Genomic DNA, 17,882 nt, shown 5'->3' on the forward strand with positions numbered 1-17,882 from the left:
ATGACTGAGGCAAAAGCTTTTACTTTTATACTTTCCCTTACCTGTTTGGGGAAGGGGGCTGGAGCTTTCTAATGGAATTCATCTATTAAGTTTGTCCTGTTTGCTCATCCTGAAGGGATTAAAGAACTAACCCATTCCTATCTATCAGATCTGTTCCTTTGTCTGGCCAGAAGGGATTTGAGATTATCTATTAACTTTAAGGTGCATTCTCATGTCTCTGCCCTAGAAGGGCCTGGAGTTTCAGGATATGGCTGCTTTTTTGTGTATTCCACCAGCCCTCCCCCCCACACCTCTGTCTACCTATCAACATGCTAACTATCCTATCTCAATATGATCCTACCCAGTTAAATCTAGGGAAAGTAGAAAGATTGTAAAATGTTTCAAGCAATTTCATTTACATGGATCTTCAGTGTTGAAAGAAGAATATCCATGAACTAGATCTCTACATAAGCAATCTGATCTCCTCCATGTATGTTTTCCTCATTGATATATTTACTTTGATGCAATGTCCTAATATCTTTACAGTGGGTACACTGATGTCCAGGATTTTTACATTTTTTTTTCTTTGTTTGTTTAATCTACTTGGTCTCTCATCTTAGGAGTTTGCTGTTTGAAGGGATTTTGTTTTATGGGTATTTCTATTGAAAACCTTTCTTAGAAATAGTATTCCATTTGTACTACATATATTTGAAGGTGCATAATTTAACTAATTTCTTTCAATCTCATTTTCTTTAGTTATATATTATACATATTATACATGTATAATCATCTAACTTATTAATACAAATATAAATTATTACAGCAATTATTTATACATATCTTCACAATGTAGGTTGGTGCAAAAGTAATTGCAGTTTTAAAGGTTAAAAACAATTGTGAAAACCACAATTACTTTTGCACCAGCCTAATATGTATGTTTAATACTGTACTTTGTTAAGTAAATTGTAGAAACATTACACCATTTAAACACATCTCCCACCCTTAATGATGTAATTACAATGTGTATTACAATTTTTACAAGATAATATAATGTTGCTTTAAACTGTAATATACTTTAAAGACAGTAAGATAACAGTCTGTTACATTTATCAAGGTTGTAGACTTTCTGGTCTGCTACATGCCTTCCTAAAAATTATCATTTTATTTTCTATTGTTACCTTTGGCAAAAAGAACAGAGCTGCAGGGATGGAGGGGAGAGGAAGGGAAGAAAAAAGTGCCAAAAACTAAGGAGAAGATGAGATCATCCATAAGAAAAGGTGCAACTGCACCTAATTGTAATGGATCATCATGCTATTAGAGTTGTTGGCAGGGATAATCTCCACCCTGTTTTGCAATGACAGTTTCTACAAAGTCCAAGTAAGGACAAAGGAATACCACCTCCCTGAAGGAGTAGTCAGTGAATGCCTGTGATTCCACCCCTAAATTTTGAATATTTCACACCCTCATTCAAATAAAATATAAGCTTCTTTTTTAAATTAAATTTATTTTTTTCATACTAGTTTCAGGTATACAAAACCACATAATGATTAGACATTTACACCCCTCACAAAGTGATAACCACCTTCAAGTCTACTACCCCTCTGACATCATATATAGCTGATACAATAACATTGACTGTATTTCCTATGCTGTACTTTACATCCTGTGACCATATATATATATATATATATATATATATATATATAATTATAGTTGACATTAAATATTATTCTACATCAGCTTCAGGTGTAGAGCACGGTGGTCACATATCTACACAATCTATGAAGTGATCCCCCCATAAGTCCAGTACCCATATGAAAGCCTACATCATCTTTACAACATTACTGATTATATTTGCAACACTGTAGTTCACATTCCCATGACTATTTTGTGACTACCAATTTGTGCTTTCTAATCCCATATCTTCTCCCCCATCCCCAGCTCCCTCTTATCTGGCAACCATGAGTTTTTTCTCTCCATCCCTGAGTACAATGTTTCCTCCAAAATAAGACCTAACCAGAAAATAAGCCCTAGCTTGATTTTTCAGGATGACATCTCCTGAACATAGGCCCTAATGCATCCTTTGGAGCAAAAATTAATATAGCACACAGTCTTATTTTCAGGGAAACACAGTATATTTCTTGTTTTGTTTGCTCTTTTATTCTGCTTTTTGGATTCCACATATAAGTAAGATCATATGATATTTGTCTTTCTCAGTCTGACTTATTTAACTTAGCATAATATTCTTTAGGTCTATCCATATTGTTGCAAATGGTAATATTTCATTCATTTTTATTGCAGAGTAAAACTCCACTGTATAAATGTACCATAATTTCTTAAGCCAATTGTCTATTGATGGGCATTTTGTTGGTTTCCATATATATGCTATTGTAAATAGTGCTACAGAAAATATAGGGGAGCATACATCTTTTCAAATTAGTGTTTTGGAATTCTTTAGATAAATACCCTGGAGTGAAATTGCTGGGTCATAAGGTAGTTGTATTTTCAATTTTTTGAGGAACCTCTGTACAGTTTTCCAAAGTGGCTGCACCAGTTGGCAGTGCTACCAACAGTGTACAAGGGTTCTCTTTTCTCCATATCCTCACCAACACTTGTTGTTTGTTGATTTATTGATTATAGCCATTCTGACAGTTGTGAGGTGATATCTCATTGTGGTCTTTATTTATATTTCTCTGATGATTAGTGAGGTTGAGTTTCTTTTCATGTCTATTGACCTTCTCTATGTCCTCTTTGGAGAATTGTCTGTTATGTCCACTGCCATTTATCAATGGAATTGCTTTTTGTTTGTTTGTTTGTTTTTGTGTTTTTTTTGGCATTGAGGTTATTATAAATTTTGGATACTAACCCCTTATCGGATGTATCTTTGGTGAGTATCTTTTGGTGAATATCTTTTGGTGAATATCTACTCCCATTCAATAGGTTGTCTTTCCATTTTGCTGATGCGTTTCCTTTGCTATGAAAAACTTTTTAATTAGATGTAGTACTGTGTTTCCCCCAAAATAAGATCTAGCCAGACAATCAGCTCTAATGTGTCTTTTGGAGCAAAAATTAATATAAGACCCGGTCTTATTTTACTATAAGACCGAGTATAATATAATATAATATAATATAATATAATATAATATAATATAATATAATATAATATAATTATATAATATAATATAACAATACTGTATATAATACTGTATATAATATAATGTAATGTCATGTAATGTAATGTAATACAATACAATACAATACAATATAATATAATATAATATAACGTAATGTAATACTGGATCTTAAATAAGACTGGGTAATATCATATAATATAATATAATATAATATAATGTAATACTGTGTCTTATATTAATTTTTGCTCCGAAACACGCTGATTGTCTGGCTAGGTGTTATTTCTGGGGAAACACGGTACAATTTGTTTACATTTTACTTTCTTCCTGTGAGATATATCACTGAAAATGTTACTAAGGGTTATGTATGAGAGTTTACTTCTTATATTTTCTTCTAGAAGTTTTATTGTTTCAATTTTTACATTTAAGTCATTAATCCATTTTGAATTTATCCTTGTATATGGTGTAAGAAGATGGTCCAGTTTCATTTTTTGCATGTATCTGTCCAGTTTACCCAGCACCATTTGTTGAAAAGACTGTCTTTACCCCAATGTAAAATCTTGCCTCCTTTCTCATAGATTACATGACTGTATAGTCATGGATTTATTTCAAGGCTCTCTATTCTGTTTTATTGATCAATGGGTCTGTTTTTATGCCAATTCCATGCTGTTTTGATTAGCTTTGTAGTATAGTTGATATGTGCTAGTATGATACCTCCAGCTGTGTTCTTCTTTCTCAAGATTGCCATGGCTATTTGGGGTCTTTTATGGTTCCATATAAATTTTAGGATTATTCTAATTCTGTGCAAATTGCCATTATTATTTTGATAGGGATTGGATTGAATCTATGGATTGCTTTGGGTAGTAAGCACATTTTAATTATATTAATTCTTGCTACCCATGAGTATGGTATGTACTTCCATTTATTTGTATCTTCTTTAGTTTCTCTATTCAGTATCTTATAGTTTTCTGAGTGCATGTCTATTAATTCCTTGGTTAAATTTATTCTTAGATTTTTCGTTTTGTTTTGTTTTGTTTTTTAGTTCAATAGTAAATAGGATTGTGTTCTTCATTTTTCTGATCATTCGTTATTGGTGTATAAAAATGAAACAGATCTCTGAATATTAATTTTGTGTTTTACTACTTTACTAAATGTATTTATCAATTCTAATAGTTCGTACGTGGACTCTTTGGGGTTCTCTCTGTGTAATATTATGTCATCTATACATAATGATAGTTTTACTTCTTTCTTTTCAGTTTGGATGACTTTTATTTATTTTTCTTGTTTGGTTACTGTGGTTAGGACTTCCAATACTATGTTGCATAAAAGTGGTAAAAGTGGGCATCCTTTTCTTGTTACTGATCTTAAGGAGAATCCTTTTAACTTTTCCTTCTTGTATATGATATTAGCTGAGTGTTTGTCATATGTGGTCTTTATTATGTTGAGATATCTTCACTCCATTTTCATGTTGCTGAGAGTTTTTATCATAAATAAATGCCAGATTTTGTCAAATGCTTGTTTTGCATATATTGATATGATCATGTAATTTTTATTTTTTAATTTTGTTTATGTGGTGTATCACGTTAATCGATTTGTGGATATCAAGCCAACCTTGCATACCAGGAATGAATCCTACTTGATTTTGGTGTATGATCTATTTAATGTATTGCTGAATTTGTTTTGCTGATATATTATTGAGGATTTTTGCATCTATTCTCATCAGGGATATTGGCCTATAGTTTTTTGTGTTTTTTTTTTTTTTTATAGTGTCTTTGTCTTTTTTTGGAATCAGGTTAATGGCGCACTTTAAGAATGAGCTTGAGAGTCTTCCTCCTTCTTGAATTTTAGGGAATAGTAGAAGAGTACATGTTCATTCTTTTTTGAAAGATTGATAAATTTCACCTATGAAGACATCTGGTCCTGGACTTTTGTTTGTTGGGAGCTTGTTGATTACTTATTCAATTTCAGTAGTAGAAATCAGTTAGCTCAGATTTTCTGTTTCTTCTTGATTCAGCCTTGAAAGATTGTATTTTTCTAGGAATTTATCCATTTATTCCATATTGTTCAATTTACTGGTGTATAGTTGCTCATAGAATTTTCTCGAAATGTTTTGTATTTCTGTGGTATTTATTGTTACTTCTCTTTCATTTCAGATTTTATTTATTTGGGTACTTTCTCTTTTTTTCTTAATGAGTCTGGTTAAATGTTTATCAGTTTTGCTAATCTTTTCAAACAACCAGCTCTTGGTTTCATTGATCATTTGCATTTATTTTTTTAATACTCTATTTCATTCGTTTCTGCTCTGATATTTATTCTTTTCTTCTTTCTACTTTTGGGTTTGTTTGTTGTTCTTTCTCCAGTTCCCTTAGGTACAAACCTAGATTGTTTATTTGAGATTTCTCTTGTTTCTTGAGGTAGGCTTGCAGTGCTATGAATTTCCCTCTTACGACTGCTTTCACTGTGTCCTCCAGGTTTTGTTATGTTTTCATTTTCGTTCTTCACAAGGTATCTTTTGATTTTTCTCCTTATTCTCACTGTTCAGTTTTTAGTCACATGTTATTTGACCTCCATATTTTTAACCCATTCAGTTTTTAGTCACATGTTTTTTAACCTCCATATTTTTCTGTGTTTTTCAGGGTTTATTATTATTATTATTATTATTATTATTATTATTATTTTGTAATTGATTTCTCAGTTCATGCCATTGTGGCCAGAGAAGACGTTTGATATTTCAGTCTTCTTAAATTCACTGACTTGATTTGTGGCCAAACATGAAGTCTATCTTGAAAAATGTTCCATGTGTACTTGAAAAGAATGTGTATTCAGCTGCTTTGGGGTGAAATGCTCTAAAATTATCAATTAAATCCATCTGGTCTAGTGTGGCATTTAAGGCTGCTGTTTCCTTGTTGTTGTTTTTGTCTGGAAGATCTGTCCATTGATGTCAATGAGGTGGTAAATTCCCCTACTATGATTGTGTTACTGTTGATGTCTCCCTTTATGTCAGTCAATATTAATTTTATATATTTTTGTGCTTCTGTGTTTGATGCCTAGATGTTTACTAGTAGTATGTTGTCTTGTTTAACTGATCCCATTATCATTATGTAATGTCCTTTTCTTCTCTTATTATAGTCTTTGTTTCACAGTCTATTTCGTCTGATATAAGTATTGCTATCCCAGATTTTTTCTCATTTCCATTTGCATGAAATATCTTTTTCCACCTCTTTTTGTGTCTTTTGATCTGAGGTGGGTCTCCTGTAAACAACATATGTATGAATCTTGTTTTCTTAACCATTCAGCTACCTTATATCTTTTGATTGGAACATTTAATCCATTTACTTTTAAAGTAATTATTGATAGGTACATAGTTTTTACCATTTTATTATTCATAATTTGTATCTTCTTTTGTTTGTTTTTCCAATTTTTTTCTTAAAAGTTCCTTTACCATTTATTTTATTACTGATTTGGTGATGATGAATCTCTTCAGCTTTTTCTTCCTACTACTTCCCTTGGCCCTGAGTGAGTTCTGGGAATGTTTATGATTATGGCTTCTGGTTGTTTCCCTAAATATTATTCTGTATCTGATGTCTGAATTTCCAGCTGTCTTCTGTCTCACCAGTAAGGATGGAGGGAACCCTTGCTGATTTTCACAGCCAGATGTTGTGGGGGCTCATCTTCCCAGCACAGAACCCAGTGCAGGGCTGGGATCCTTCACTCTTCAGTGGGGAATTGTACCCTATTATTGCATAGATTGACATTCATTAAAAGAATCAAAGAAATTATCTTGAACTCTTCCCTCATAGTCCTGTTCTCTCTGGTGTTCTGCTCCCAAAATTCTAACTACTTTTTTCCACATGAACTTCATTCTCTGCCTTTCCACCTGTGACACAAGACCAACCTTGCTTTGGAAATCCTCTCCCTGCTTGGCACCCTGAGGAGGTGTCTTTGCATTATGCTTGAAGTTGGAAAGCTGTGAGATTATAGGGATTAACCAGTTTAATTCTTTTCTCTCAGGGATCACAGCCCTGTTTTACCTTTATTTTGAAATTGTGAAAATATTTATTGTATGTAATTTTGTTTAGGCAACAACTAGAGAGGTTATGTCACAAATTCTGTTTGCTCTGTTCTCTCTAGTTTCTGAAAGGGAAGTGGGGACTCTATTGCTGTTTTCCCCAAACCCAAACTGGCCATGCTAAGAAATGAATGAAATATAGATATGTGTGAAAATTGATACTGCCTTTTGTCTCAGCCACATGTCTTCAGCAGGCTAACCAAAGCTTCTCTGCAGTGTGACTACATTGCAAAGCAACAAGAAAGAGAGGGTAAACACTAATGCACAAGCATTCTTTAAGCTTTGTGGATCATTTTTGCTACTATCCCATTGGCCTATGGAAGTCATGTGGTAAAGCCCAGAGTTAAAAAATGAAGGGATTAAACCAAGGAATGAGGGGTGATTTGTTAATGGCCATTACTGTAATAATCAGTCACACACACACACACAAAAAAAAACAAAACAAAACAAAACAAAACAAAACACACAAACAAAACAAACAAAAACAGAAATTACAATAGCTGAATAACAAGTACCAGGTGTTGTACTGATTTACTCCAGTAAAGGAATCACATCTGTAACAACAGCTGCAATGGAAGACACCAGCTGGTATAATGTACACTAATCCACTTAATTCTTCCAAGACCCTTTTGCAGACACTGAAAAGTTAAGTTAAATGAGGGTGTAATGTGAATCCCCATCCCAGCATTTAAAATTTTTGAGGGTGACAATAATCTCTGCAACACTATCAGGGATGTAATTTTGCATTTAGCTTACAATTTTTATAAAAGAGCAAATTTCAAAACCTTTCAGTATTTATTCCTCATACAATAATCTTCATTCCAAATATCAGAGAGCAAAGGAGATTCTACCATTTGCTGAATATAATTATTCTAAGTGCATAGGAATAAACTGGTAAAACAAAAACAATACAGGTCAATGGATCCACTAGTTCCATTGAACTATAGCTTTGATAAAAACCCACTTTTCACATAAAGTCAATGAGTATCCATTTTGAGCAGTAAATGGATTACAGTGCCAATCAGGATTCAAAGTATCAGTATTAGTTTTAGATTAGAGATGGTATGTAATAATCTATAGGCTACCTGACAGATGACCCTTTAGAAATTACTAGCAGGAAGATTTGCAGCACCAATTTTTTATTTTATCATGTAGTTGTTCTTCAAACTTCATGAATTACTCTTCATTTCAGGAACTCTGAGTCTGCAAATAGTTCCAGATCTTAGAATGGATGAGCACAGTAACATTATTGCAGTGGCTCAAGTGAGATCTATTTTCAACAGAATTAGTTTTTTTTTTTCTTCCTTTTTTTTAATTGTGGTAAAATATACATAAAATAAATTTTACCATTGTATCCACTTTTAAGTGTACCATTCAAAGGCATTACATATAGTCACATTGTTGTGCCACCATCACTACCACACATTTCCATAACTTTTTAAATATTTCCAAACTGAAATTCTATACCCATTAACAATAACACTTCATTCTTCCCTCCCCATAACCCCTATCATCCATCATTCTACTTTTTGTCCCTATGAATTTGACTATTGGAAGTACCTCATATAACTGAAGGCTTAAGGTCTTCTTGGGCATTTCCTGATCATGACTCTTCTCTGGGCCTGTACCTATTTTTTTTGTTTGTTTATTTTTTGTTTTGTTTTTCCTGATTGCCCCATATGCACAGCTGCTTTTACACGTCCTGATTTTCCTAAGAGTCTCACCCCTGCTTTTTATCAGGGCTTTAGGTGTTGAATTCTCAATAAGTCATCTCTTGCCTTAGACATCTGCAGGTCTGTGTTCTCCTTGTAGCACCTGTTGCTTCCCACAGCTTCCCCTAGTCTGAAACCTGAGTTGTGCCATTTTCTACTCTTTGGATTAAGAGGTTGGTGAGTTTCAATCACCAATCAGTTTCAATCACACAGGCAATAACTACAGAGGTTACCTCACAAATTTGGTTTGCTCTGTTCCCTCTAGTTCCTGGAAGTTCTCTCTAGTTCTACTGCTGTTTTCCTCAAACCTAAACTAGCCATACTAAGAAGTGAATGGAATAGGGTGAGCAAAGAACACCAGAAATGTCTTACCATTTTGAAGGAGACTTTTTTTTTTTTTTTCTACCAGGCATGTGCTTGGTTTTAGATCTCTGACTTTCAGAAAACTCTTATGAAGTTATTGTAGCTAGTCTTCTGTTGTTTATTTAATATTTCCATGGGGGGAGGAAGGCTTGGAGCTTTCTATTCTGCCATCTTGCTGATATCACTCTTCCCAGACTTAGATTTTAAAGTATTATTGTAGTTGTTTATTCATATCAAATACAATATAATTGAACTCCTTTCCATATTGGTCCTAGAAACCCTGTAATCTATTAGATCATAAAAAAAAACAAAACAAGCAAACAAACAAACAAAAAAAACATTTAATTTTATCAGTCTCAATTACTTCTTGAATCTGCTACTTATTATATTAAACCTTGTCATTTCCCCTCTGAATAGTTAAAGCTGCTACAGTCTGCCCTACCGCCACTTAATTCAGCATCTTTCACCTTTATCACTGCTGTACAGAGAGCAGCCACTGCAGCTATTTTGAAGAATCCTTGCTCTCCTTTCTTCAGTGTATTTCTTGATAACTTGATGAAGTGGGTGTCATCAAGTACCGCTGAAAAAAAGATTTAGAGAATGATTAAGACGATAATATGATAAATCCACTCAATATTGTCTTCTTATATGGTTTTACATTCCTTACTCTACATTATATCACAGGTTTTCTGGCATCACAACTTAATTTTCTGTCATTCATGGTAAGATTTAAGTTTAAATCAGCTGCTTCAGCTAGCACATTGCATCCAGAATATCTGTACTGTCATACGGACCTATAAATTTAGACTGAATTACTATAAAATTGCATTCATCATTTTCTAGTACAGCATCACTGGAATGTATCCAACAAATTTATCCCAGTTTTTGCCTAGATAAATTTGTAAAAGTGCTCCCCTCATTTTGATTTTATAATTGGCCCTTAATAAAGCCTCTTGGACTTTTAAGTGAAAGAAAAATTGAACACATTTATTAATTCAGTTATGTTGGTTATATGTCACTCTCAGATGAACATAATGCAATTTATAATAGAAGTTCTATATAAAACACACTTGTAACTATTTGTACCAAATTTCTCAAGTTACCACATTAAATTTTGAAAGCCAATTTCAAAATTGTTAAAAAGTAAACTTAATTACCTTAAAATATAAATCTCATATATTTAATATGTCTGATTATTTTAAATTATTTAAATAGTAAACTATATGCAAAACTGCAATAACTTGTATTACAAGTGCATCTCTACTCTTTAACTTAAACCTATTCTGAAAATCGACATCATGGAATTAATTAATTATGTCTATTATTTTAATCTGGTAAAATATTCTTAAATTTATAGACATAAATATTCTTAAATTTATAGACATAAATATTTTGATATGCTCTTAAAGGTTCATAATATTATTTTGATACTTTTATAGGATTACCAGAAAATAAAAGATAACTTCCAGGCTAACCTGGGTTACTAGAGTTCAATTGTCATCTAATTGATTTTTCATTCGGGACAGGGAACCCAAGGAGAAGTAAAACTATAGCTAGTAAAATTCTAGTCCAACACACCTTTACATTAAGACTCTAACTATATGAGGTTGGACAATTAAAATCATGAGCTCATCCTAGAAAAAGTGCTACCTACATCATTACTGAATATCACTATGGTCACCTTTGAAGTACTCCCCTACGAAAGCTATGCATTGATGCCAGTGCAGTCCACCCTTGAAAGCAGTTTTGGAACTCTTTGTCTGGAATGGCCATCAGATCTTTCATCATATTACCCTTGATGTCCTGAATGTCATCAAAATGTCTTCTTTCAATATTTCCTCTATCTTTAGGTAAAGAAAGAAGTCATTGGGGGCCAGATCTGGTGCATAGGGAGGGTGTTCCAATACAGTTATTTGTTTACTGGCTAAATACTCCCTCACAGACAGTGCTGTGTGAGCTGGTGAATAGTTGTGTTGCAAGAGCCATGCATAAATTGTTGGCAAAAAGTTCAGGTCATGTAACTTTTCATGCAGCATTTTCAGCATTTCCAAATAGTAAACTTGTTTAACTATTTATCCAGTTGGTACAAATTCATAATGAATAATCCCTCTGATATCCAAAAAGGTTAGTAACATCATTGCAACAAGTTCCCACACTTAATTGTCAGACCTTGTATGTACTTTATGATCCTTCCTATCCACACATGTTCACACACACACACACACACACACACACACACTCACAGATTCTAACTATAGTTGCATATGTATGTATGTGTATAAGGGTGTGTGTGTGTGTGTGTGTATCTGTGTGTGCAAACTTACATGGGAGAATACATGAGTGACACCTTTCGTCAATTATACTGCATTTAAATCTATTTAAACAAATAAAGATGTCTCTTTGTATTGTAATTTTTTAATTCATCTTGCCTCCTACCCAATTTCTTGGTAAACTCTTGGAGGGCAGTATCTATATTTTATTTCTTTTTTAATTATTTACGTGCAAAATACAAAACCTAGCTATTCAGAGGCACTCAATAATATTTAATGAAAAAATTGTAAGGAGTGTCTTCCATTGGGCTATTAATGATGATGTATCAAATTCTTAGACATGTAATCATATTTTCTCTGTGTTAGAAAAGGCTTTATATATCACAACACTAGTATCTCTACTATAACAAATCTTCCTATTATTTGTCTTGCCCAAACATTGCATTATGAACAGAGAGAACAAAATTAGCCATTTAGTGGCTGTTCAGTAGTCTTCTTCCTGTATGGCATCAAGTGCAGGTCAATCTTGCATTTCTTATCCACTTGGGTAGAGATATATGTGTGTATATACATTTTGAAAGATGTTAACACTTCAGTCAATGTTGCTCAAGCAGTAGTTCCCAGCCCGGAATCGGAAGTGTCTGGATGCTGATGGTAACCACTTTGAACACCTCTGGTAATTGCAGAAGTCAAAAGTAACTTACATTCATCTTTTGTTATCAGTATATATTAATACAGTTTTTCCTTTCTTAACATGTCTATACTTTCATTTTGACACCCTCTGTGTGTGTGTATACACACACACACACACACATATACATAGGGTGTCAAAAAAAGTATGTGTGTGTGTGTGTGTGTGTGTATATATATACATATATATAAATGTATATATATAAATGTATATATAAATGTATATATCTGTATATATGTGTGTATATATATATATTTATATACATATAATTGTATAATAATTTATTACTTTACTTATAAAATTTTTGACTCACTATAACTTAAAAGTAAATATTTTAAGTAGAAATTTTCATGACATGGGGAAATTCAAATTCTTCCAATAATGTATGACAGATATCTCAAACTATTTAAATCTATGCAGACTTTCAATTAACAAGAACAACAGAAAAATCTTCTGAATCATTTTATTAACATCTTAAATTTCACAATGAGTGATATGACTAAAAATTTAGTAGTTTGGGAATACTTCTCCCACCCATTTCCAGATATTAAAAACACTTTAAGAGAAATCTATGCTTTATTCTTATCTGTTAGAATCACTGCCTTAAAATGTTTTAAGGTTGCTGTCACATATCTGGAAATCTTTTATTCTCTAGGATAATATGCACTGTTATTTCAACCATTCATACATGTTATATCATTCGTGTCATAAGATTTAAAAGTACACTGCAAATACATTATTTTTCTTATTTTGTGAAAAAGGAAACTAAGATACAGTTTGTGTTCAAATTTACTCTGAAATCAACCACAAAGACTTAAGGCAAATATAAAAATTTAAAGCTTGATTCTATGTAAGATTCTGGCTTTTCTATAAGTAATAATTAATGCCATGTGAATGAATGCAATATCTTTCAGAGATGCATAGAAGAAAAAAAAGAAAGCTGAGAAGTATACCCTAATGAATTGTTGAAGCCTGAGAAAATCTCTGAAGGAAAGACAGAATCAAGTGAAAGCATATTGTTTAACAAATGAAGAGGTTACATGTCAAACAGGAGGATATGTTTAGGCAATTTACATATTGTGATATAGACCTAAATAGATTTTCAATTTTAAGATTACTTCTTAAATCAGAACATTTTAAAAAAACATAGCTATATATCCTTAATTGTACTTGTAAGGTTGACATTTATTGTCACGCTGCCAATAAATTAATCATCAAGAAGGAAGGAAGGAAGGAAGGAAGGAAGGAAGGAAGGAAGGAAGGAAGGAAGGAAGGAAGGAAGGAAGGAAGGAAGGATAAGAAAGATAATTTGTATCCATCTCTTTCTTCGGGTACACCTATTCCCCAATTCAAGCCAGCCCCAGACCATATCTATTTACAGTTTACTGTCAGCTTTTTGCTCCCCAACCAAATCTTGTGTTTCTACTTCCACTTCCAGTAAGTATTCTAGCAGATGGAGATCTTTCTCTTTTCCTTTTGAAATAGAAAAATGATGTTCAGATTTCTCTAGTAATGATTCATGTACCATGAGCATGTCAATGATATCTTAGAAAACAAAGAAATAAGAAATATTATTAATTGTTCTTGAACAAGAAATGTTTTATTACTTCATTTATGAAATATGTATGGAGTGTATTTAAATGTTTATGATTTTAACACACACACACACACACACACACACACACACACACACATATATATATATATATATATATATATATATATATATATACATACACTTTTGCAATTGTAATTCTAGTGAAGAACTCTTCACTAAATATTAACCAAGAAAATAAAAATAGTATTCTTGATTTTCCCATAGTTAATAACTTCATAAAATGTTGTTTTGGGGTTCTTTCATGATTAATAATAACATATCATGAATTTGTCTAGCCTAACAGCTTTTATAAACAAGTTATTTACATTGGCATGGAGAACCTTAGCTTCAAAAGCAATCATGAGATCATTAAGTCTTCATTTTCCAGAATTAAGAGCAAAAACAAAGCAAGAACATGGAAAATACAGTGTCTTGTGACACTGATAACTAAATTCTAATCTGGGTTTGGACATTGTCCCTTGTATTGCAAAATTTTGCTATTTTCACTGCAACAGTTACATTAATAGTATAAAGAAATCTGTGATTTGTTTTGTCACTGTGAAATGTTCATTTGATGATTCAGCAAAACCCTTATTCTCCCATCCTCCCTCCCCATTTCAGTAATGGATAAATTAAGATTTACAGAAAAGAAGCTAACAGTGCAAGCAATATACAAAAATAAAATAGAAATAAAAAATGCATGAGGAGTGCTTTTATTTGCTAGCGCACTTTTCATGGACAAAATAGTTTTAAATGCAGGTGAGAAAATTCAGAAGAATGGAAAAATGTAAATGATGCACTTATTTTTCAACACCTGCTAACAGGTGCTCAAATCTGTTTGAATTCTTTGAATGGAGATTTTTGGAGCCAAAATCTCATTATCATAAAACCCAGGATCAAAAAGACTATGAAATATTGAGACTGATTTAGTTTTCAAATGCAAAACAGCAGCTGGATTAAAGCACAAGGCTACTGGAAAATCCTGGAGAGAAACAACTGACATATTTAGTCATGGGATGTGCTCTCAGATAATGAACAGACTGATTGGACACACGGAAATGAGAAAATTCATCATGTTCTTATTCTAGTAAGCTTCATCTCAGGAAACTGATGTGTGGCAAGCTTCAGCAGGTCATTCTTTTACTCAGCAAAGAAAAACGAGGTGATTGATACGGGGAGGATAGATGTAGAAATGAATTGCTTTTGCTAAGATTCTATTTACTTTTTAAATAACACCATTTATAAATTTTTTTAGTCCAAGAAAAGTTTTTCTTAGACTATATGTATGTATGTATGTATACGACACTATATGTATGTATGTATGTATAAGACACTATATGTATGTATGTACATGACACATATGTATACACATATATGTATATAAATATGAGTGTGTGTGTGCATTTATTTATAGTAAAGAAGAAGGAAGGAAGGAAGAAAGGAAAAAAGGAAGGAAGGAAGGAAAGAAGAAAGGAAGGAAGGAAGGAAAGCAGGAAGGAAACTCAGACAAAGCTGGTCATTTATATATGACCCGAATAATCTCATCAATGTTATTTTTATTTAATATTTATTTTACTTTACAGAAGAGTGTAAATGCAAAAGAAGGACTAATTTACACATCCACAAACCTGTGGAAATGTATGAGAAGCAGCAAGGGGAGCTCAGTTTAAGCTGATTCTGGAAACATAAAACACCAAGCAATTCAAACAATGAGTGCTTTATTAAAATAGAGATTGACCTACTCTCAGTTTTGATAAAAGTCTAATATAAGAAGAAACCATTAAAGGAAGGATAATTTCATTGTGTGGCTAAAGAGTTTTTAAGTGCATTTTCTGTTATGATACTCTATGTCCCTTATTTAACGGTCATCACAGAATTTATTTCTCAAAGGATTCTTTTTCTCTCAAAGTAGTAATAGTTCTATCAAGTTATGGGATGTCTTAGGGAACAAACTAAACATGTTGTTAGTTAAAAAGGTGGGTGGGTGTAAAAGAAATTGAAGCAGCTTAATGTAATTGGAGATTCCAGTGCTGTTGTTTTAGTTGTTTGGTTCTTTTCTTTTAAAATGCGAGAACAAAAGCATGGTCAGTGTGGACTCTAAGGAAGTAGTACAAGATTAGATATGAGAAATAGGATAGGATTATAGAATACAGAGCAAGAAAACTGGCCTCAGAAAAGCTAAAATTTTAATGGGTTTATGTGAGGGTAGGATAAGTACCAATTATTATTTCTAGCATTGATTAATGATATGGGGACTAGAATAAAAGAGATTACTTTGGAAGCTATTCCTAAATTGAATAATCATAAGATTGTTTTTTTCCTTTTTTATCTATTGTCTTCATGCTCCTAATATTATTTAATAATTGCTTTGCTTTATTTCTTAAAAAAAATATTTTTTAAAATATAAAATAGTACTTATGCTTTCTTTGCAGAAAATGGAAACATGCCACAAAGTGCAGATTTTTAAAATAAAATTACTAACTACTCTAACCACCTAGAGAGTATCATTGTCAAAATATGTTGTATATCACTCCCACTATTATTTTCATTTTTTCCTCAATTAAACAGTGATTCCAAGTCCACAAATTGAGTAATCTGTTTTCCTCTGCTTCCTCATCTGTAAAGTTAGGAAAAATAACCTTTATCACAAGCTTATAAAGATAAAATATAAACCATTTAGAGCAGCTACTGGACTTATTTAGCATGCTCTGATGAAACAATGAATATACTTTTAAAGCAATTATGTCTCAGCTATTTTTCTAGGTCAGAGCTATCTAATAGAAATAGAGTATAAATACAGCCCCATTAAAAAGGAAGAAAGATCTCAAATAAGCAACCTATATACCTCTCAAGGAACTAGAAAGACAAGAATGAACTAAGCCCAAAGTTACAAGATGGTAGGGAATAACAAGAATTAGAGAAGAAATAAATGAAAGGGAGAATAGAAAAAAAAAAATTAAGAACTGGCTTTTGAAAGGATAAACAAAAATATCAAACCCATAGGTAGACCAACCAAAGGGGGTGAGGGAGGAAAAGGAGAAGACTCAAAATCAGAGGAACCATTACAAATGAAACCAAAGAAATTAAAAAAAAAAAAAAAAAAAAAAAAAAAAAAACTATTAGGGTGGCGTTCATCTTCTACTCGGTATCATGGCTGCCCTCAGACCACTCGTGAAGCCAAAAATCGTCAAAAAGAGGACCAAGAAGTTTATCCTGCACCAGTCAGACCGATATGTCAAAATTAAGCGTAACTGGCGGAAACCCAGAGGCATTGACAACAGGGTACGCAGAAGATTCAAGGGCCAAATCTTGATGCCCAACATTGGTTATGGGAGTTAACAAGAAAACAAAGCACATGCTGCCCAGTGGCTTTCAGAAGTTCCTGGTCCACAACGTCAAGGAGCTTGAAGTGCTGCTGATGAGCAACAAATCTTACTGTGCTGAAATTGCTCACAATGTCTCCTCAAAGAACCACAAAGCCGTTGTGGAAAGAGCAGCCCAGCTGGCCATCCGAATCACCAATCCCAATGCCCGGCTGTGCAGTGAAGAAAATGAATAGACAGCTTGTGTGCAAACTGTGTTTTAATAAAAACATAAAATTCTTCCAAAAAAAAAAAACTATTAGGAACTATTATAAACAATTATATGCCAATAAATTGACCAACATAAAAAAAAAAGGATACATTCTTAGAAACACATAACTTACCAAGACTGAATCATGAAGAAATAGAAACTCTGAACAGAACAGTAACAAATTAGGCAATTGAATAATAATTAAAAACTTCCCAGTAAAGTCCAGGACTAGAAGGCTTTACAAGTGAATTCTATCAAACATGTAAAGAATTAATACTAATACTTCTTAACTCTTCCCAAAATAGAAGAGAAAATACTTCCAAACTCACTTGATGAAGCCAGCATCATGCTAATACCAAAGCCAGACAAAGACACCTCTAAAATAGATAACTATAGACCAATATCCTTGATGAATATAGATATAAAACCCTCAACAAATTATTAGCAGACCAAATTCAGTAGTACATTAAAAGGATCATACACCGTGATTAAGTGGG

At 32.7% G+C, this 17,882-nt stretch overlaps 1 pseudogene across 1 annotated transcript; it reads left to right on the top strand.

Moving 5' to 3' along the window:
- The first annotated feature begins 16,941 nt into the window (after positions 1-16,941).
- On the top strand, positions 16,942-17,371 carry LOC308496187 (large ribosomal subunit protein eL32-like; annotated as a pseudogene). The gene has a single exon. The product of its transcript is annotated as a large ribosomal subunit protein eL32-like (transcript).
- Positions 17,372-17,882: the final 511 nt, after the last annotated feature.

This window comes from Rhinolophus hipposideros (assembly GCF_964194185.1).
Source record: "Rhinolophus hipposideros genome assembly, chromosome: 1".
NCBI classification, from domain to species: domain Eukaryota; kingdom Metazoa; phylum Chordata; class Mammalia; order Chiroptera; family Rhinolophidae; genus Rhinolophus; species Rhinolophus hipposideros.